Below are 18,264 nucleotides of genomic sequence, written 5' to 3'. Positions count from 1 at the left end.
CCCGTGTGTGCGTGGGTTTCCTCCGGGTGCTCCGGGTTCATCCCACAGTCCAAAGATGTGCGGGTTAGGTGGATTGGCCATGCTAAATTGCCCTTAGTGTCCAAAAGTGCCCTTAGTGTTGGGTGGGGTTACTGGGTTATGGGGATAGGGTGGAGGTGTTGACTTTGGGTAGGGTGCTCTTTCCAAGAGCCGGTGCAGACTCGATGGGCCGAATGGCCTCCTTCTGCTCTGTAAATTCTATGAATTCTATAAGCTTTTACAGTTCATATTCCCGATGTCTGGCAATATTGTTTTAAAATTTTATTTCTGCTGACTTGAGCTGGCCGACCTTCACACATATCAATATACAAATTAGGAGCAGGAGAAGATATTCAGCCATTTAAGCCTGCTCCCCTATACAATAGGATCATGACTGCTCTGATTGTGCTTTCAACTCTACATTTATGCCAACCCAATAGTCTTTGACTCACATGTTAATCAAGAATCCGTCTAATTCAGCCCCTATTGAATAAAGGCAGAAAAGTGTTGGCCAGAATTTCCCAGCGTTGGAATTCTCTATTCCCACCGGCAGCGCACCCCCACCTACAAGTGTCCCAGCGTTGTGAGGTAGCTTCAATGGGAAGCTGCTTCAATGGAAGCAGCGGGAACAGAGAACCCCTACACCAGCCAACGGCTACCCGCCGGAAAACATGCGGTTGGGAGAAACCAGAGAATCCAGCCTCCTTTATTTTTTTTAAACGGTGTCCCCCTACAATGGTTCCTCCCACAGTCCAAAGATGTACAGGTTAGATAGACTGGCCATGCTAAGTTGCCCCTTAGTATCCAGGGACGTGCAGGTCAGTTGGGGTTACAGTATTACGGGAATAGGGCCGGGAGTCGGGTGGGGAGCTCTTTCGGAGGGTCAGTACAAACTCGATGGGCTAAATGGCCTCCTTCTGTACTGCAGGGATTCTATGGTTCTCTGCCACAGATGAAGCACTGTCATGGGGAGGTAGTGGCATAGTGGTATTGTCGCTGACAAGTAATACAGAGACCCAATGTGGTGCCCTGGGAACCCGGATTCGATGATGGTGAAACCGAATTTAGTAAAAATCTTGAATTAAAAGTCTCATGAAACCATTACCAATTCCATCTGGTTCATTAATGTCCTTTTAGGAAAGGAAATCTGCCACTGGTCAGGCCTCCACGTGACCCCAGGCCCCCAGCAATGTGGTGGACTCTTAATTCCCCATGACTGTGTGGAGTTTGCACTTTCTCCCCGTGTCTGCGTGGGTTTCCTCCCACAGTCCAAAGATATGCAGGTTAGGTGGATAGGCCATGCTAAATTGCCCCTTCATGTCCAAAGGTGCAGGTTGGGTGGGGTTATGGGGAGGGGAGTGGGCTGAGGTAAGGTGCTCCTTCAGAGGGTCAGTGTAGACTTGATGGGCCGAGTGGCCACCTGTACTGGAGTTGAATTTCCTCCAACCCAATAAGGGGTGTCACCAAAGTGTGTCTGAGCGAAAGAAGCAGATATGGGGACAGCTTGCTTCACGAACAAGGCCGATTTAAAATCAGCCGACACCGCTGAGTGCAATACGGAGCCTACAGGCTTTCACTGTGTTTTATCCCAGAGGTGTTTCCGATCCCGGTGGTCAGATCTGCCTTAAACTCGAGTGTAGCAGTGCTGGGGTCTGAGGACGGGTGAAAAATGCATCTATCGACTCTTGTCAAACCCACCCAGGCTGCTCTGGTGACAGTGATGGACTCTCCCCTCCCCCCCCCCCCTCCACAGTAAAGCACTGGATTCCCACATCTCTATGTTGTTAAGCAGAGGGACTGGCAACACCTCACCTTGTACTAAAAGCGTATGTTGCTGGAGAAGATGGCGAACGTCACTAGAGGGAAATAAGGAGGAGTTTCTTAATCAATGAAATGTTTCACATGAATCTCATGATGGATGTGGCAATTCTCCACCGAGCCAGGTTAAAGCTAATTTTCACTTTGTGGTTCACGTCCTCAACCATGTGGCAACGAGAGCCAGTCAAGTGTGGGACAAAGAGGGACTTCCGGGTGCGGCGATGACCAGCTAAGTCGCACGTTTCGGCACCTCCTGTTTTAATGGACTTTTGGGCTCTTACTGGGAGCCCCAAATTTCGAAGGCTAAACCCACTGTGAGGCGATATAGAAGGGAGTCCCCCCAGATGTGAATGGATAGAGGAGATAATAGTGGCCAGATTGCAGAGGATCCTCTGGAGCAGCGGCAAAGGAGGGAAGCGAGAAGCAAGATGGCGGCGGAGGGAGGCCGATTGGTATGGGGCCTGGAACAGCAGGAGTTCCTTTGGCGATCTGTGGAGGAGCTCAAGAAGGAGGTGCTGGCCCCGATGCTGCAGGTGATTGAGGGGCTAAAGGAGGCGCAGAAGACCCAAGAGATGGAGCTCCGTGGAGTGAAGGCAAAAGCTGCCGAAAATGAGGACGAGATACAGGGCTTGGTGGTGAAGACGGAGACGCACGAGGCACTACATAAGAGGTGTATGGAGAGGCTGGAAGCCCTAGAAAATAGCTCGAGGAGGAAGAACCTGAGTCTTGGGTCTTCCCGAAGGGGCAGAGGGAGCGGACGTCGGGGGCGTATGTGAGCACGATGCTCCATTCCTTAATGGGAGCTGAGGCCCCGACGGGCCCCCTGGAAGTGGAAGGAGCGTATCGAGTCCTCGCGAGAAGACCAAGGCAGGAGAAATACCTCGAGCAATAGTGGTGAGGTTCCACCGTTACAAAGACAGGGAGATGGTCCTGAGATGGGCGAAAAAGACACGGAGCAGCAGGTGGGAGAACGCGGTGATCCACGTGTATCAGGATTGGAGTGCGGAGGTGGCGAGAAGGAGGGCAAGTTTTAATCGGGCCAAGGCGGTGCTCCACAAGTTTGGAATGTTGCAGCCAGCAAGACTGTGGGTTACGCACCAGGGAAAACACCACTACTTTGAGACGGCAGAAGAGGCGTGGACATTTATTGAAGAGGAGAAGTTGGACTAGATTGGAGCAAGAACCTTTGTAATGAAGTAGTGGGGTAGTGGCAAGGGACTGGGAATCGGATGGGGGAAAATTTTCTTTCCCCTTGAAGGGGGGGAACACGAAGAAATGTGGGCGCCGGTGGGGAAGGGGAGGGGGAAGGAGTGAGGGAGCTGCGCCATTAGGGGCGGGGCCGAGAGGGAAGCGCGGGCTTTGTTCCCGCGCTATGGAAATTGAGGCGGGAAAAGGGGGCACAAGAAGGAGGGGGCCTCACATAATGGGAGGCTAAGGATAAACGGGGGAAGTAGAGGTCAGCCAGAGTTTGCTGACTTCCGGAAGCAACATGGGGGGAGCAACTAAGCTAGAGAGGGATCTGGGGGGGGTGGGGGGGGGGGGGTAACTGGGTTGCTGCTGCTAAGGGGGAGCTGTTACGGGATGGGATGGTCGGGACGGGAGGGCGCCGTCGGGGGGATAAGCGGGTGCGTGGGAACCGGGTGAGGAGCTGGCCTAAAAAAGGGGATGGCTAGTCGACGAGGGGCGGGGGTAAAGAGCCCCCCAACCCGGTTGATCACGTGGAATGTGAGAGGGCTGAATGGGCCGATTAAGAGGGCAAGGGTACTTGCGCACCTAAAGAAGCTAAAGGCAGATGTGGTCAAGCTTCAGGAGACGCATCTGAAACTGGCGGATCAGGTCAGATTAAGAAAAGGATGGGTGGGACAGGTATTCCATTTGGGCTTGGATGCGAAAAATAGAGGGGTGGCAATACTGGTGGGGAAATGGGTATTGTTTGAGGCGAAGACCATAGTGGCGGACAGTGGGGGTAGATACGTGATGGTGAGTGGCAGATTGCAAGGTGAGGCGGTGGTGCTGGTGAATGTATATGCCCCGAACTGGGGTGACGGGAACTTCATGAAGCGTATGCTGGGGCGCATCCCGGACCTGGAGGTGGGAAAGTTGGTAATGGGGGGAGACTTCAACACGGTGCTAGACCCAGGGCTGGACAGGTCCAGATCTAGGACCGGGAGGAGGCCGGCAGCGGCCAAGGTGCTTAAGGACTTTATGGAGCAGATGGGAGGAGTGGATCCCTGGAGATTTACTAGGCCAAGGAGTAAAGAGTTCTCCTTCTTCTCCCATGTCCACAAATTTTATTCACGGATAGACTTCTTTGTCCTGGGAAGGGCGCTGATCCCGAAGGTGGCAGGGACGGAGTATTCGGCTATAGCCATTTCAGATCATGCTCCACGCTGGGTAGATCTGGAAGTAGGAGAGGAAAAGGAAGAGCGCCCACTCTGGAGATTAGATCGCCCACTCTGGAGATTAGATATGGGACTGTTGGCGGACGAGGGGGTATGTGTAAGGGTGAGGGGATGTATTGAAAGGTGCCTAGAGATCAATGATGATGGAGAGGTTCAGGTGGGAGTGGTCTGGGAGGCGCTGAAAGCAGTGGTCAGAGGGGAACTGATCTCCATAAGGGCCCATAAGGGGAAACAAGAGAATAAAGAAAGGGAGAGATTGTTGAGGGTGATTTTGAGGGTAGATAGGCAATATGCGGAGGCTCCAGATGAAGGGCTATACAGGGAAAGACGAAGATTGCACACGGAATTTGATTTGTTGACCACGGGTAAGGCGGAGGCACAATGGAGGAAGGCACAGGGAGTGCAGTATGAGTATGGAGAGAAGGCGAGCCGGTTGCTGGCCCAACAACTTAAGAAGAGGGGGGCGGCGAGGGAGATCGGAGGGGTTAGGGACGAGGAGGGTAAGATGGAACGGGGAGCGGAGAGGGTGAACGGGGTGTTTAAGGTATTTTACGAGAGGCTATATAAGGCTCAACCCCCGGAAGGGAAGGAGGGAATGATGCACTTCCTAGACCAGTTGGAGTTCCCGAAGGATGAGGAGCAGGAGAGGACAGGTCTGGGAGCGCAGATTGAGGTGGAGGTGGTGGTAAAAGGAATTGGGAGCATGCAGGCAGGGAAGGCCCCGGGACCGGATGGGTTCCCGGTGGAGTTCTATAGGAAATACGTGGACCTGCTGGCCCCACTTCTGACGAGAACCTTTAATGAGGCTAGGGAAAGGAGGACACTACCCTCGACGATGTCGGAGGCGACGATATCGCTGATCTTGAAAAGAGACAAAGACCCGCTGCAGTGCGGGTCATACAGGCCTATTTCCCTCTTGAATGTAGATGCCAAGCTTTTGGCCAAGGTGATGGCGACGAGGATAGAGGGTTGTGTCCCGGGGGTGGTTCATGAGGATCAAACGGGGTTTGTTATGGGGAGACAATTGAATACTAATATACGGAGGCTGTTGGGGGTGATGATGATGCCCCCACCGGAGGGGGAGGCGGAGATAGTGGTGGCGATGGATGCAGAGAAAGCATTTGACAGAGTGGAGTGGGACTACCTGTGGGAAGTGTTGAGGAGATTTGGATTTGGAGAGGGGTTCATTAGATGGGTTCAGCTCCTATACAGAGCCCCGGTGGCAAGTGTGACTACAAATAGGCAACGATCTGACCACTTCTGACTATACAGGGGTACAAGACAGGGATGTCCCCTGTCCCCGTTACTGTTTGCATTGGCAATTGAGCCACTGGCCATAGCGCTGAGGGGTTCTAGGAAGTGGAGGGGGGTACTTAGAGGAGGAGAAGAACATCGGGTGTCATTATACGCGGGTGATTTGTTGTTGTATGTCGCGGACCCAGTGGAGGGGATGCCCGAGATAATGCAGACACTCAGGGAGTTTGGGGAATTTTCAGGATATAAATTGAATATGGGGAAGAGTGAACTGTTTGTGATGCACCCCGGGGAACAGGGCAGGGGAATAGATGATTTACCGTTGAGGAGAGAACCAAGGGATTTTCGGTATCTAGGGATCCAGATGGCCAGGAACTGGGGAACCTTGCATAAGCTTAACTTGGCAAGATTGGTGGAGCAGATGGAAGAGGACTTTAGGAGGTGGGGCATGGTGCCCCTGTCATTGGCGGGCAGGGTGCAGGCGGTTAAAATGGTGGTCCTTCCGAGGTTTCTTTTTGTGTTCCAGTGCCTCCCTGTAATGATTACAAAGGCCTTTTTCAAGAAAGTGGATAAGAGCATTATGAGCTTTGTGTGGGCTGGAAAGACCCCAAGAGTGAAGAGGGGGTTTCTGCAGCGTAGCAGGAACGGTGGGGGGGGGGGCTGGCACTGCCGAGTTTAAGTGATTATTATTGGGCCGCCAACGTGTCAATGATATGCAAGTGGATGAGGGAAGGGGAGGGAGCGGCGTGGAAAAGACTGGAGATGGCGTCCTGTAGGGGAACTAGCCTAAAAGCACTGGCGACGGCGCCTTTACCGTTCTCCCCGAAAAAATACACCACAAGCCCAGTGGTGGTGGCAACTTTGAAAATTTGGGGGCAGTGGAGACGACATAAGGGAGTGACGGGTGCGTAGGTGTGGTCCCCGATAAGGAACAACCACAGGTTCGTCCCGGGAAAGATAGATGGGGGATTTAAATCTTGGCAGCGAGCAGGGATTGTGAAATTGAAGGATTTGTTCCTAGATGGGACGTTCGCGAGTCAGGGAGCACTGACAGAAAAATATGGGTTGCCACCGGGGAATGCATTTTGTTATATGCAAGTGAGGGCATTTGTGAGGCAACAGGTGATGGAATTCCCGCAGCTCCCGGCGCAAGAGATCCAGGACAGAGTGATTTTGGGGGCATGGGTGGGTGATGGTAGGGTGTCAGACATATATAGGGAAATGAGAGACGAGGGGGAGACGATGGTAGAGGAGCTGAAGGGAAAATGGGAAGAGGAGCTGGGGGAAGAGATTGAGGGGGGCTGTGGGCAGATGCCCTAAGTAGGGTAAACTCTTCGTCCTCGTGCGCCAGGCTCACCCTGATACAATTCAAGGTTCTACACAGGGCGCATATGACTGGAGCAAGGCTAAGTAGATTTTTTGGAGTGGAGGATAGGTGCGGGAGATGCGCGGGAAGCCCAGCGAACCACACCCACATGTTTTGGTCATGTCCGGCACTGCATGGGTTCTGGGTGGGCATGGCGAAAGTGATTTCAACGGTGGTGGGGGTCCGGGTCGAACCAGGCTGGGGGTTGGCTATATTCGGGGTTGCAGATGAGCCGGGAGTGCAGGAGGTGAGAGAGGCTGATGTTTTGGCCTTTGCGTCCCTAGTAGCGCGGCGAAGGATTCTAGTTATGTGGAAAGAAGCTAAACCCCTGGGCGTGGAGGCCTGGATAAACGACATGGCAGGGTTCATAAAATTGGAGCGGATAAAGTACGCACTAAGAGGTTCGGCTCAAGGGTTCACCAGGCGGTGGCAACCGTTCCTCGACTATCTCGCAGAGCGATAAGGGAAAATAGGAAAGGTAGCAGCAGCAACCCAGGGGGGAGGGGAGGGGGGGGGAGGGGAGGACTCATTCGGGTCCTCAGGGTTTTACATATGTGTTTATATATTAGTTATTTATATCGGATTTTGTGAAGTTATCATTTTAGTTATTAGTTACTATTTCTGTTGTTTTTTAATTTATTGTTGGCAGTTCCCGATTAGTTAGCATATTATTTATTTAAAAAACGGTCAATGAACATATTATTTCAAAGTTGTAAAATGGAAAATCTTGTTTTGTTTTTGTTTGATCGAAAAACTTGAATACAATATATATTTTTTTAAAAGTGGGACAAAGAGCAGAGCTGACAGTGCACCCAAAAAACCCCAGTGTTAGGTTTGATCGAAAAGGTTTGCACGTAAATGAACAATTTAGGGGTACATCACCAAAAACCTGTCCTAGTCCACCCACGACGATGCTATTACCAAGAAAGCACAACAGCACCTATACTTCCTCAGGAAACTAAGGAAATTTGGCGTGTCCACATTAACCATCACCAACTTTTACAGATGCACCATAGAAAACATCCCATCGGGCTGCATCACAGCCTGGTATGGCAAATGCTCGGCCCAAGACCGCAAGAAACTTCAGAGAGTTGTGAACACCACCCAGTCCATCACACGAACCTGCCTCCCATCCATTGACTCCATCTACACCTCCCGCTGCCTGGGGAAAGCAGGCAGCATAATCAAAGATCCCTCCCACCCGGCTTACTCACTCTTCCAACTTCTTCCATCTGCAGGAGATACAAAAGTCTGAGAACACGCACAGACTCAAAAACAGCTTCTTCCCCGCTGTTACCAGACTCCAAAATGGCCCTCTTATGGATGGATTGACCTGATTAACACTACACCCCTGTATGCTTCACCCAATGCCGGTGTTTATATAGTTACATTGTGTACCTTGTGTTGCCCTATTATGTATTTTCTTTTCTTTTCATGTACTTAATGATCTGTTGAGCTGCTCGCAGAAAAATACTTTTCACTGTACCTCGGTACACGTGACAATAAACAAATCCAATCCAATTACTCATCAGACCCAACCACATTTCTATATAATAATAATCTTTGTCACAAGTAGGCTTACATTTACACTGCAATTAAGTTACTGTGAAAAGCCAATACACACAACACACAAAACCACAAACAACATAGATTGGCAGAAACACATGGGCGGCACGGTAGCACAGTGGTTAGCACAGGTGCTTCACAGCTCCAGGGTCCCAGGTTCGATTCCCAGCTTGGGTCACTGTCTGTGCGGAGTCAGCACCTTATCTCCGTGTCTGCATGGGTTTCCTCCAGGTGCTCCGGTTTCCTCAGTAAAAGATGTTCAGGTGAGGTGGATTGGCCATGCTAAATTGTCCTTAGGTTAGGTGGGGTTACTGGGTTACAGGAATGGGGTGGAAGTGTGGGCACTTTCCATGAGCCGGTGCAGACTCGATGGGTCGAATGGCCTCCTTCTGTACTGCAAAATCTATGATTCTATGATATGCAACATATAACTGCATAGAGACATAAACAGCAACAGACATCCAAACACAAGTACACTCGCAAATGTACACACTCATTGGGGCGACAAGATGGCACCGTGGTTAGCACTGCTGCATCACAGCATCAAGGACCCGGGTTCGATTCCGGCCATGGATCACTGTCTGTGTGGAGTTTGCACATTCTCCCGGTGTCTGGCGTGGGTTTCACCCCCACATCCCAAAGGATGTGCAGGGTAGGTGGGAGGGGCTTGTCACAGTAACTTCATACTTGTGACAATAAAAAATTATTATTATTAAATTGGGAACTCTGAACTTATAAAGGGCGGGAAAAAAACAAATGAAAAAAATGTAATGAAAAATCGCTTATTGTCACAAGTCGGCTTCAAATGAAGTTACTGTGAAAAGCCCCTAGTCGCCACATTACGGCGCCTGTTCGGGGAGGGTGGTACGGGAATTGAACCGTGCTGCTGGCCTGCCTTGGTCTGCTTTAAAAGCCAGCGATTTAGCCCAGTGTGCTAAACCAGCCCCTATGGGCACAATCCCAGAAGGTGGTTAGAGTATGGGTAATGTGCAATGCAGAAAAAAGAGTTGGTTAAAGAGCAGAGGCTAAAACACGGAAGGCATTGCGGAAACAAATCACTGGGTTCCACACACAAGTGCGGGTGCGGGGGCGGGGGGGTAATGTTGGTAATCCGACAACAGGGTGAACATTGCGGGCGCGGCCATTTCGTTCCATTCATTCCGGTCTGTGGGTCATCTCCCTCCATCTGTCCCCCAGACCCACCCCAGGGGTTTGAACCATTTTGATCATCATCATCCCACCTGATGAATGTGGTTCCCGATTCCAGTCTGAAGTTCCAGACTCTCCCAGATTGTCTCCACATACAGCCGTCCCGGCCAACGCCATTCCCCTGGGAAAGGTCAGGACATCCTCTTACTGCATCACCTCGTCATCAACAACAACTACAATTGGTGTCTCAGAAATGTTCTCTGACCCACAGATTAATAATTCTGTGTGCGGGGCATTTACTGACAGGAAGTGAAGCCGGTTGTGTGCAGGGCACATCCCCTGACTGTGTGAAGAATCTCTCGGTTACACATGTCCATTCTATCCGGTAACTTTAAAACCAGAAGGGGGCCGGTTACCGCGGCTCGAACCGGCTGCAGACCGGGCCAGCCTTTGCCAGCTCTGTAAGTGTTTGAAAATAAAAGTACTCACCCTCCCCAGAGTGGCAATGCATCCGACGTCTTGCAACTACTGACTGACGGTCGCAACTTCCGCGTACCGTGTTTAGAAGCCGCAAACTTAATGTGCGTCATGACTTATTAAATCCCTTCCAAACAGCCGCCAACATGAGGTTTCGTGCGGTTCAGATGCCAGAGTAGAGGCAAGAATACAAAATGATGCGTGTCGTAGTGACTCAGCGCCAGAAACCCGGGCTCAATTCCAGCCTTGGGTGAGCACTTTCTCCCAGTGTCTGCGTCCGTTTCCTCAGGTTGCTCTGGTTTCTTCCCACAGTCCAAAAATATGCAGGCCAGGTGAATTGGCCCGGAGTGTCTTTAATGTGCAGGTTAGCTGGGTTAGGGTGGGGAAGTGGGCCTCGGTAGAGGGCTCTTTCAGGAGGTCCTCACAGGCTCAATTGGCCAACCAGCCTCCAGGTAAGGCCAGACCAGGTAAGGCCAGCAGATTTCCATTAGTGAACCAGATGGATTTTTTACAACAATCGGCAATGGTTTCATGGCCATTATTAAACTTTTAATTGCAGACATTTATTGAATTAAAATTCTACCAATCACCAAGGTGGGATTTGAATCCAGGTTCTCAGGAGCATGGGTCTCTGGATTACTAGTCTAGTGTCAATACCACGACACCATGCCTCCCCATCCAACATGACTGAAGGTTAGGATGTGAGACTATGCCGAGTTAGAACCTCTGCCACCACCTATTTCCTCATCTGGAGATTCTCCTGCAACTGTGGTAGACAGAAACCTCACCTGTGTCACTTCTTTTACTTTGGTTGTGGTGATTTCACAAAATAACATCCAAGTCACGCCAATGTTTCCAAGTGAGGTTTGCACCAGCTGAGCCAGTCATGACGCACTGGTATGGTGGTCATCACAAATAGTTTAAAAGAAGATCCCTCAGAGATGAACATAGAACATAGAACAATACAGCGCAGTACAGGCCCTTCGGCCCACGATGTTGCACCGAAACAAAAGCCATCTAACCTACACTATGCCATTATCATCCATATGTTTATCCAATAAACTTTTAAATGCCCTCAATGTTGGCGAGTTCACTACTGTAGCAGCTAGGGCATTCCACGGCCTCACTACTCTTTGCGTAAAGAACCTACCTCTGACCTCTGTCCTATATCTATTACCCCTCAGTTTAAAGTTATGTCCCCTCGTGCCAGCCATATCCATCCGCGGGAGAAGGCTCTCACAGTCCACCCTATCCAACCCCCTGATCATTTTGTATGCCTCTATTAAGTCTCCTCTTAACCTTCTTCTCTCCAACGAAAACAACCTCAAGTCCATCAGCCTTTCCTCATATGATTTTCCATCCATACCAGGCAACATCCTGGTAAATCTCCTCTGCACCCGCTCCAAAGCCTCCACGTCCTTCCTATAATGCGGTGACCAGAACTGTACGCAATACTCCAAATGCGGCCGTACCAGAGTTCTGTACAGCTGCAACATGACCTCCCGACTCCGGAACTCAATCCCTCTACCAATAAAGGCCAACACTCCATAGGCCTTCTTCACAACCCTATCAACCTGGGTGGCAACTTTCAGGGATCTATGTACATGGACACCTAGATCCCTCTGCTCATCCACACTTTCAAGAACTTTACCATTAGCCAAATATTCCGCATTCCTGTTATTCCTTCCAAAGTGAATCACCTCACACTTCTCTACATTAAACTCCATTTGCCACCTCTCAGCCCAGCTCTGCAGCTTATCTATATCCCTCTGTAACCTGCTACATCCTTCCACACTATCGACAACACCACCGACTTTAGTATCGTCTGCAAATTTACTCACCCACCCTTCTGCGCCTTCTTCAAGGTCATTGATAAAAATGACAAACAGCAACGGCCCCAGAACAGATCCTTGTGGTACTCCACTTGTGACTGTACTCCATTCTGAACATTTCCCATCAACCACCACCCTCTGTCTTCTTTCAGCTAGCCAATTTCTGATCCACATCTCTAAATCACCCTCAATCCCCAGCCTCCGTATTTTTTGCAATAGCCTACCGTGGGGAACCTTATCAAACGCTTTGCTGAAATCCATATACACCACATCAACTGCTCTACCCTCGTCTACCTGTTCAGTCACCTTCTCAAAGAACTCAATAAGGTTTGTGAGGCATGACCTACCCTTCACAAAGCCATGCTGACTATCCCTGATCATATTATTCCTATCTAGATGATTATAAATCTTGTCTCTTATAATCCCCTCCAAGACTTTACCCACTACAGACGTGAGGCTCACCGGTCTATAGTTGCCGGGGTTGTCTCTGCTCCCCTTTTTGAACAAAGGGACCACATTTGCTGTCCTCCAGTCCTCTGGCACTATTCCTGTAGCCAATGATGACATAAAAATCAAAGCCAAAGGTCCAGCAATCTCTTCCCTGTCCTCCCAGAGAATCCTAGGATAAATCCCATCAGGTCCCGGGGACTTATCTATTTTCAGCCTGTCCAGAATTGCCAACACCTCTTCCCTACGTACCTCAATGCCATCTATTCTATTAGCCTGGGGCTCAGCATTCTCCTCCACAACATTATCTTTTCCTGAGTGAATACTGACGAAAAATATTCATTTAGTATCTCGCCTATCTCATCAGACTCCACACACAATTTCCCATCCCTGTCCTTGACTGGTCGTACACTTTCCCTAGTCATTCGCTTATTCCTGACATACCTATAGAAAGCTTTTGGGTTTTCCTTGATCCTTCCTGCCAAATATTTCTCATGTCCCCTCCTTGCTCGTCTTAGCTCTCTCTTTAGATCCTTCCTCGCTACCTTGTAACTATCCATCGCCCCAACCGAAACTTCACACCTCATCTTCACATCGGCCTCCTTCTTCCTCTTAACAAGAGATTCCACTTCCTTGATCCGTTGGTGGATGCTGAAGATTTTAAGTGATGGATTGTGACTATTTCCCGAAGCAGTTTGTTACTGGGAGGGAGAGACTATCGGTGCAGTGCAGCGTCTCTTTGGCTCCCACAATCTTGTTAATATCTCCGGCCAAATAAGGATCCCACACACAATCATCAAATCCCGACAGTGAAGGAGAGATTTGGCCCATCCAGACTGCACCACCCCTTTGAAGGTGCACTCTACCTAGGCACACTCCTTGAACTAGCTCTGTAAACCCACATAATCTGTGCATTTTGGACACTGAGGGGCAATTTATCACGGCCAAGCCACCTAACTTGCACATCTTTGGACTGTGGGAGGAAACCAGTGCGCCCGAAGGAAACCCACGCAGACACGGGGTGAATGTGCAAACTCCACATGGTCAGCGAAGATCAGAATCGAATCCAGGTCCCTGGCGTTGTGAGGCAGCAGCACAAACCATTGTCCCACTGTGACGCCCCTTTCCGCAAGATTAGAAGAACGAGTGTTTGGTAAGATGTAACTCTGATATTTTTATTGCAATAATAGAGATTCCTCCTCAGAAATCCAAGAAACCTGTTTGCTTTGAATGAGATCTGCTGAATCTTGAATCCCCAGATATGGCGGTAAATGTGATCACACATTGATCCTGTCATGTTATGAATTTCAGAAAATTATTTGATCTTACATTTTCCCTGATGAGTAGACCACACACTCACCTGTATAGATTCTCATCCTGTTTGTTTTAACTATTTGAGAAGAGTAAGGATCCCAACAAGGTTCACTGTCACACTTCTTCCACAGTGGCTCCATGAGAGGATTCCTAATTAGTCCTAGTTCCAGAGACTGTGCTCTTCCCGCTCTTATCAGTAAGAAATCTTACAACACCAGGTTAAAGTCGAACAGGTCTGTTTCGAATTACTAGCTTTCGGAGCACTGCTCCTTCCTCAGGTGAATGAAGAGGTGTTCCAGAAACATATATATGCTTCATCAGGATAACAGGATTCATATATCTCGGAACACAGATTCCCGTCCCTTCCCTACCCACGCGACAGCCTATAGCCCCACTGGCATTTGCTACACTCCAAGAACTAGCAGTAACACGATCTGCATTGTGCAGATCAAATAGTCGGTAAACATCTGTAATACACTTGTAAAAGGCGGGAACTGTCATGAGTTATAAAAGGCGGAAATTGAGTCGTTGATTGAAGGTAGGACGTGAAGCACACATTGTAAAAGGCGGGAAAGAGTCATGAGTTGTATAAGGCGGGAACCGAGTCATTGCTTGAAGAAAGTAGGACGTGAAGCATACGTTGGAAAAAGCGGGAACTGAGGCCAAGGTTGTAAAAGGCGGGAACTGATCCATAAACTGACACCTGGATTCTTTCAACAAATCCAGGATATTGTGTGACAAACATCTTGCCCTCAAGTTCCGTATCCATTCCTAACCATTAAACGCTGTCCCCGAGGCCAACTCCAGGGGTTTGAACCATTTTGATCATCATCATCCCACCTGATGAATGTGGTTCCCGATTCCAGTCTGAAGTTCCAGACTCTCCCAGATTGTCTCCACATACAGCCGTCCCGGCCAACGCCATTCCCCTGGGAAAGGTCAGGACATCCTCTTACTGCATCACCTCGTCATCAACAACAACTACAATTGGTGTCTCAGAAATGTTCTCTGACCCACAGATTAATAATTCTGTGTGCGGGGCATTTACTGACAGGAAGTGAAGCGGGTTGTGTGCAGGGCACATCCCCTGACTGTGTGAAGAATCTCTCGGTTACACATGTCCATTCTATCCGGTAACTTTAATCCCACGAAACCCAGAAGGGCGGCCGGTTACCGCTGCACAGACCGAGCCAGCCTTTGCCAGCTCTGTAAGTGTTTGAAAATAAAGGCACTCACCCTGGCAGAGTTGTAATGCATCCGGCGTCTTGCAGCCACTGTTGCGCGACTCGTGCAAACCTTCTGCATCAAATATTTATACTGTGCATGACTCATTACACCATAAAATGAGTGTTTGAACAGGGAAGTGCTGAAACCGGTGCCCGCCACGAGTTTGGCGCCAAAACTGATTCTCTGCCCAATTGCGTTTCCCGGATTCTCCGAAACGGCGAATATGTGTTGATGCGGGCCCAGCGATTCACTTACCTGAAGGGGGCAGCTCTAGTTGCCGATACGGGGCCCTGCACTCCCCCCCCCCCCCCGCCCCCCCATGAATGATCCTCTCACCTGGTCGGCAGCGGACCCAGACCGCAGATGCCACTCCGAGCACCCGCCAGGTGGAACCATGTTAGAACTACGCTGGCGGGAACCCGGACAGTTGCCGGCAGAGAATCGCCGCGTGGGCCTCTTTCAATGGCCCTGATGAGCGCCGCGCCGACCACGCGAGCGCGTTTGTGATGATTCTCCGGTGAGCAGAGAATCGCGGCACCGCGCTGGATTTCGGCGTCAACGCCCATTCTCCGCCCCCGCGCCAAGCGCGATTTCTCCGTGGAGGCTCTGAGAATCTGGTCAGCTGGTCAGACAGGAGTGTCCCGAAGAACAATGGATCTGGGGCATCCTGTACATTCCCACTAATGAGTTTAAGTCTAACCGGAACAATGTGTGCGCGTATCCCTCTGACTCTGTGCTAGCAGGGGTTTTTTTCTCAGTCGACTTAACCCCTAAATTGCCTGCTACATTGGGGTTTCATTTCTGGACTCAATTTGCTATATCTCCATCGCGTAACAGTGTGATGATGGCACATTCAGATGTGGGGTGCAATTTAATGGAAAAGTTTCTAAGTGTGGTAGTGAGCGGCAACAAGCTTCAGGTTTCCCGATGCTGGACCTGGCGATGCCGTCACTGGTATCAAAGGTTTTAAAAAAATGTATTTTATTACAAACATGTATCAAAACAGATTACAGTAAATAAACACCCTAGGAAACATACTTCCCAGCAATCAACTATACAGTCTGTACAATTTTTTTCCCTTTTTCACCTCCCTCCCCTGCGACGAACAGCTCCTCAAACACGGTCACAAACATCCCCCACCTTTTCTCAAACCTCTCTGCAGAGCCCCTTAACTCATCTTTATCTTCTCCAAGTGCAGGAAGTCTTGCATGTCACCCAGCCAAGCCGCTACCCCCGGTGTCAATGCCGACCGCCACTCCAGTAAAATTCACCGCCATGTAATCAGAGAGGCAAAGGTTACGACATAGGCCTTCCTCCTCTCCATGAGCTCCGGCTTCTCTGAAACCCAAAATATCGCCACCAAAGGGTCCACCACCTCCACTATCCTGGCTAGGACCGTAAACACTCCCGTGGGGGGTGTAAACAGAGTCAATGGATGGGAGGCGGGTTTCCGCGATGAACTAGGCTGTGTTCATGACTGTCTGTAGTTTCTTGTGGTCTTGGGCCAAGCTGTGATGCAGCCAGATAGGATGCTTTCGATGGTGCATCGGTAACAATAGGTAAGAGCCAATGTGCACATGCCGAATTTCCTTCGTTTCCTGAGGAAGTATAGGCACTGTCGTGTTTTCTTGTTTGTAGTATTGATGTGGGTGGACCTGAACAGATATTTTGTGATGTGCACACCTAGGAATTTGAAGCTGTCAAACATCTCCACCTCCGCCCCGTTGTTGCTGACAGGGGTGTGTCCGACACTGTGCTTCCTGGAGTGAATGGCCATCTCCTTAGTTTTGCTGTCATTAAGGGAGAGATTGTTTTTTTTTTTAATGTTTTTTATCAGGTTTTTTAACACATGATATATTTACAGGTGTCCACAAAAGAAACCAAAAAGAGATAACAAAAACACTACATAAATAAAAAAACAAGGGGTGGGAAAGTAAAAACTGGGGACGTGTACATACATAGAAGCAACGGAAAGACAATTCCATTGTACATGTCGTGGGGGGGAAAGCTTTCTCCTTCCTCCCCTGCCCCCCTTCCCTGCCCACTTTCTCCCCCCTCCCTTCCCTCTCTGCAGCTCCCCTTTCTTTTCAGCTGTATTTGGCTACCCCCTCTTGCACTGTTCCCCTCCCCCCTCCCCCGAGTCCTCCCTCCCTTCCCTCTCTTTTCTCATGCCTTGGCGACTTTTCCTGACTCATGGCTACTTGATTATTTATTTGTTTGTTCGTTGGCCACAAACCGGTCCCGGTACAGTTGGGTGAATGGCTCCCATGTTCTGTGGAAGCCACCTTCCAACCCCCAGATGGCGAATTTGATTTTCTCCATTTGGAGAAATTCTGATAGGTCGGACAGCCAGTCTGCAGCTTTGGGTGGTGCTGCTGATCGCCAGCCGAGCAGGATTCTATGGCGGGCGATCAGGGAGGCAAAGGCAAGGGCGTCCGCCCTCTTCCCCATGAAGGGATCTGGCTGGGAGGGAGAGATTGTTGTCGTTACACCACTCCACTAGGTTCTCCAGCTCCCTCCTGTACTCTGACTCATCATTGTTTGAGATCCGACCCACTACGGTCATGTCATCAGCAAACTTGTAGAAGTTTTGTTGTTGAAGAAATACTTCCAAGCCTTATCTTGGTGTTATTTGTAATGGAAGCACCCACTCACACACAATCCCTCATCCTCGCCCATTCTCACCCTCGCACACTCTCCCCATCACCCAATCTCTCTTACCCTCATCTATCCTCACCCACTGTCACCCTCAATCACCTTCACCCACTCTCACCCACACCATCACTCACTCCCTTACCCATCCTCACTCACACTCTCACTGTCACTCTCTCACCATCACTCTGACTCACCATCACCCACTCTCTCACCCACTTTCATCCTCACTCTCTCACCATCATCCTCTCTCACCCACTTGCAGCCACACCCTCTGCTTGGACCTCCCTCAGCCTCGGCTCTTCTGTGTCCCCCTCGCCGAGCTCCCTAGGTCTCAACTCTTCTGGGGGTCCCCATTTCCAGCCTCGGCTCTTTTCTCCTTCCCCACCCCGCAACGTCCTCTTGCCTCGACTCTTCTACTCTTCTCGGGTCGGGTCCCCGCAGAACCCCAGGGTTCCACAAAACCCGCTTTAAGAACTACTGTTCTCGAGACTCTAATTCAACTCCCACTGTAGCAGTTGGTGGAATCTATATTGAATTCATAAGCCTGGCATTAAAAGCTATTAACTATCATTGAATGTTGCAAATCTCCAACTGGTTTACTCTTGTCCTTATGGAAGGAAATCTGCTGTCCATATCCGATTTCACCTCCACGAACCTCCAGCCCACCAGTAATGGCTTTTCTCTGACCTGAAATTGTTCAGCAAGCTCAGCAATGACTCAGTTGTATTAAACTGCAGTT

General features: G+C 49.9%; 1 protein-coding gene across 1 annotated transcript in view; it reads right to left on the bottom strand.

Annotated features, from left to right (window-relative positions):
• The window catches only part of LOC140390335 (cell adhesion molecule CEACAM6-like), a 66,553-nt gene extending 56,341 nt beyond the window's left edge, over positions 1-10,212 (bottom strand). Inside the window, exon 1 of the mRNA XM_072475408.1 lies at positions 10,063-10,212. The gene's annotated coding sequence lies outside the window, so the exon portion shown is untranslated. The remainder of the gene's footprint in view (positions 1-10,062) is intronic.
• Between the last annotated feature and the right edge of the window lie 8,052 nt (positions 10,213-18,264).

The sequence above is a fragment of the Scyliorhinus torazame genome, chromosome 14, assembly GCF_047496885.1.
Source record: "Scyliorhinus torazame isolate Kashiwa2021f chromosome 14, sScyTor2.1, whole genome shotgun sequence".
Taxonomy (NCBI): domain Eukaryota; kingdom Metazoa; phylum Chordata; class Chondrichthyes; order Carcharhiniformes; family Scyliorhinidae; genus Scyliorhinus; species Scyliorhinus torazame.
The sequence above is the reverse complement of the archived record's forward strand: the minus strand, read 5'-3'. Positions and strand labels throughout refer to the sequence as shown.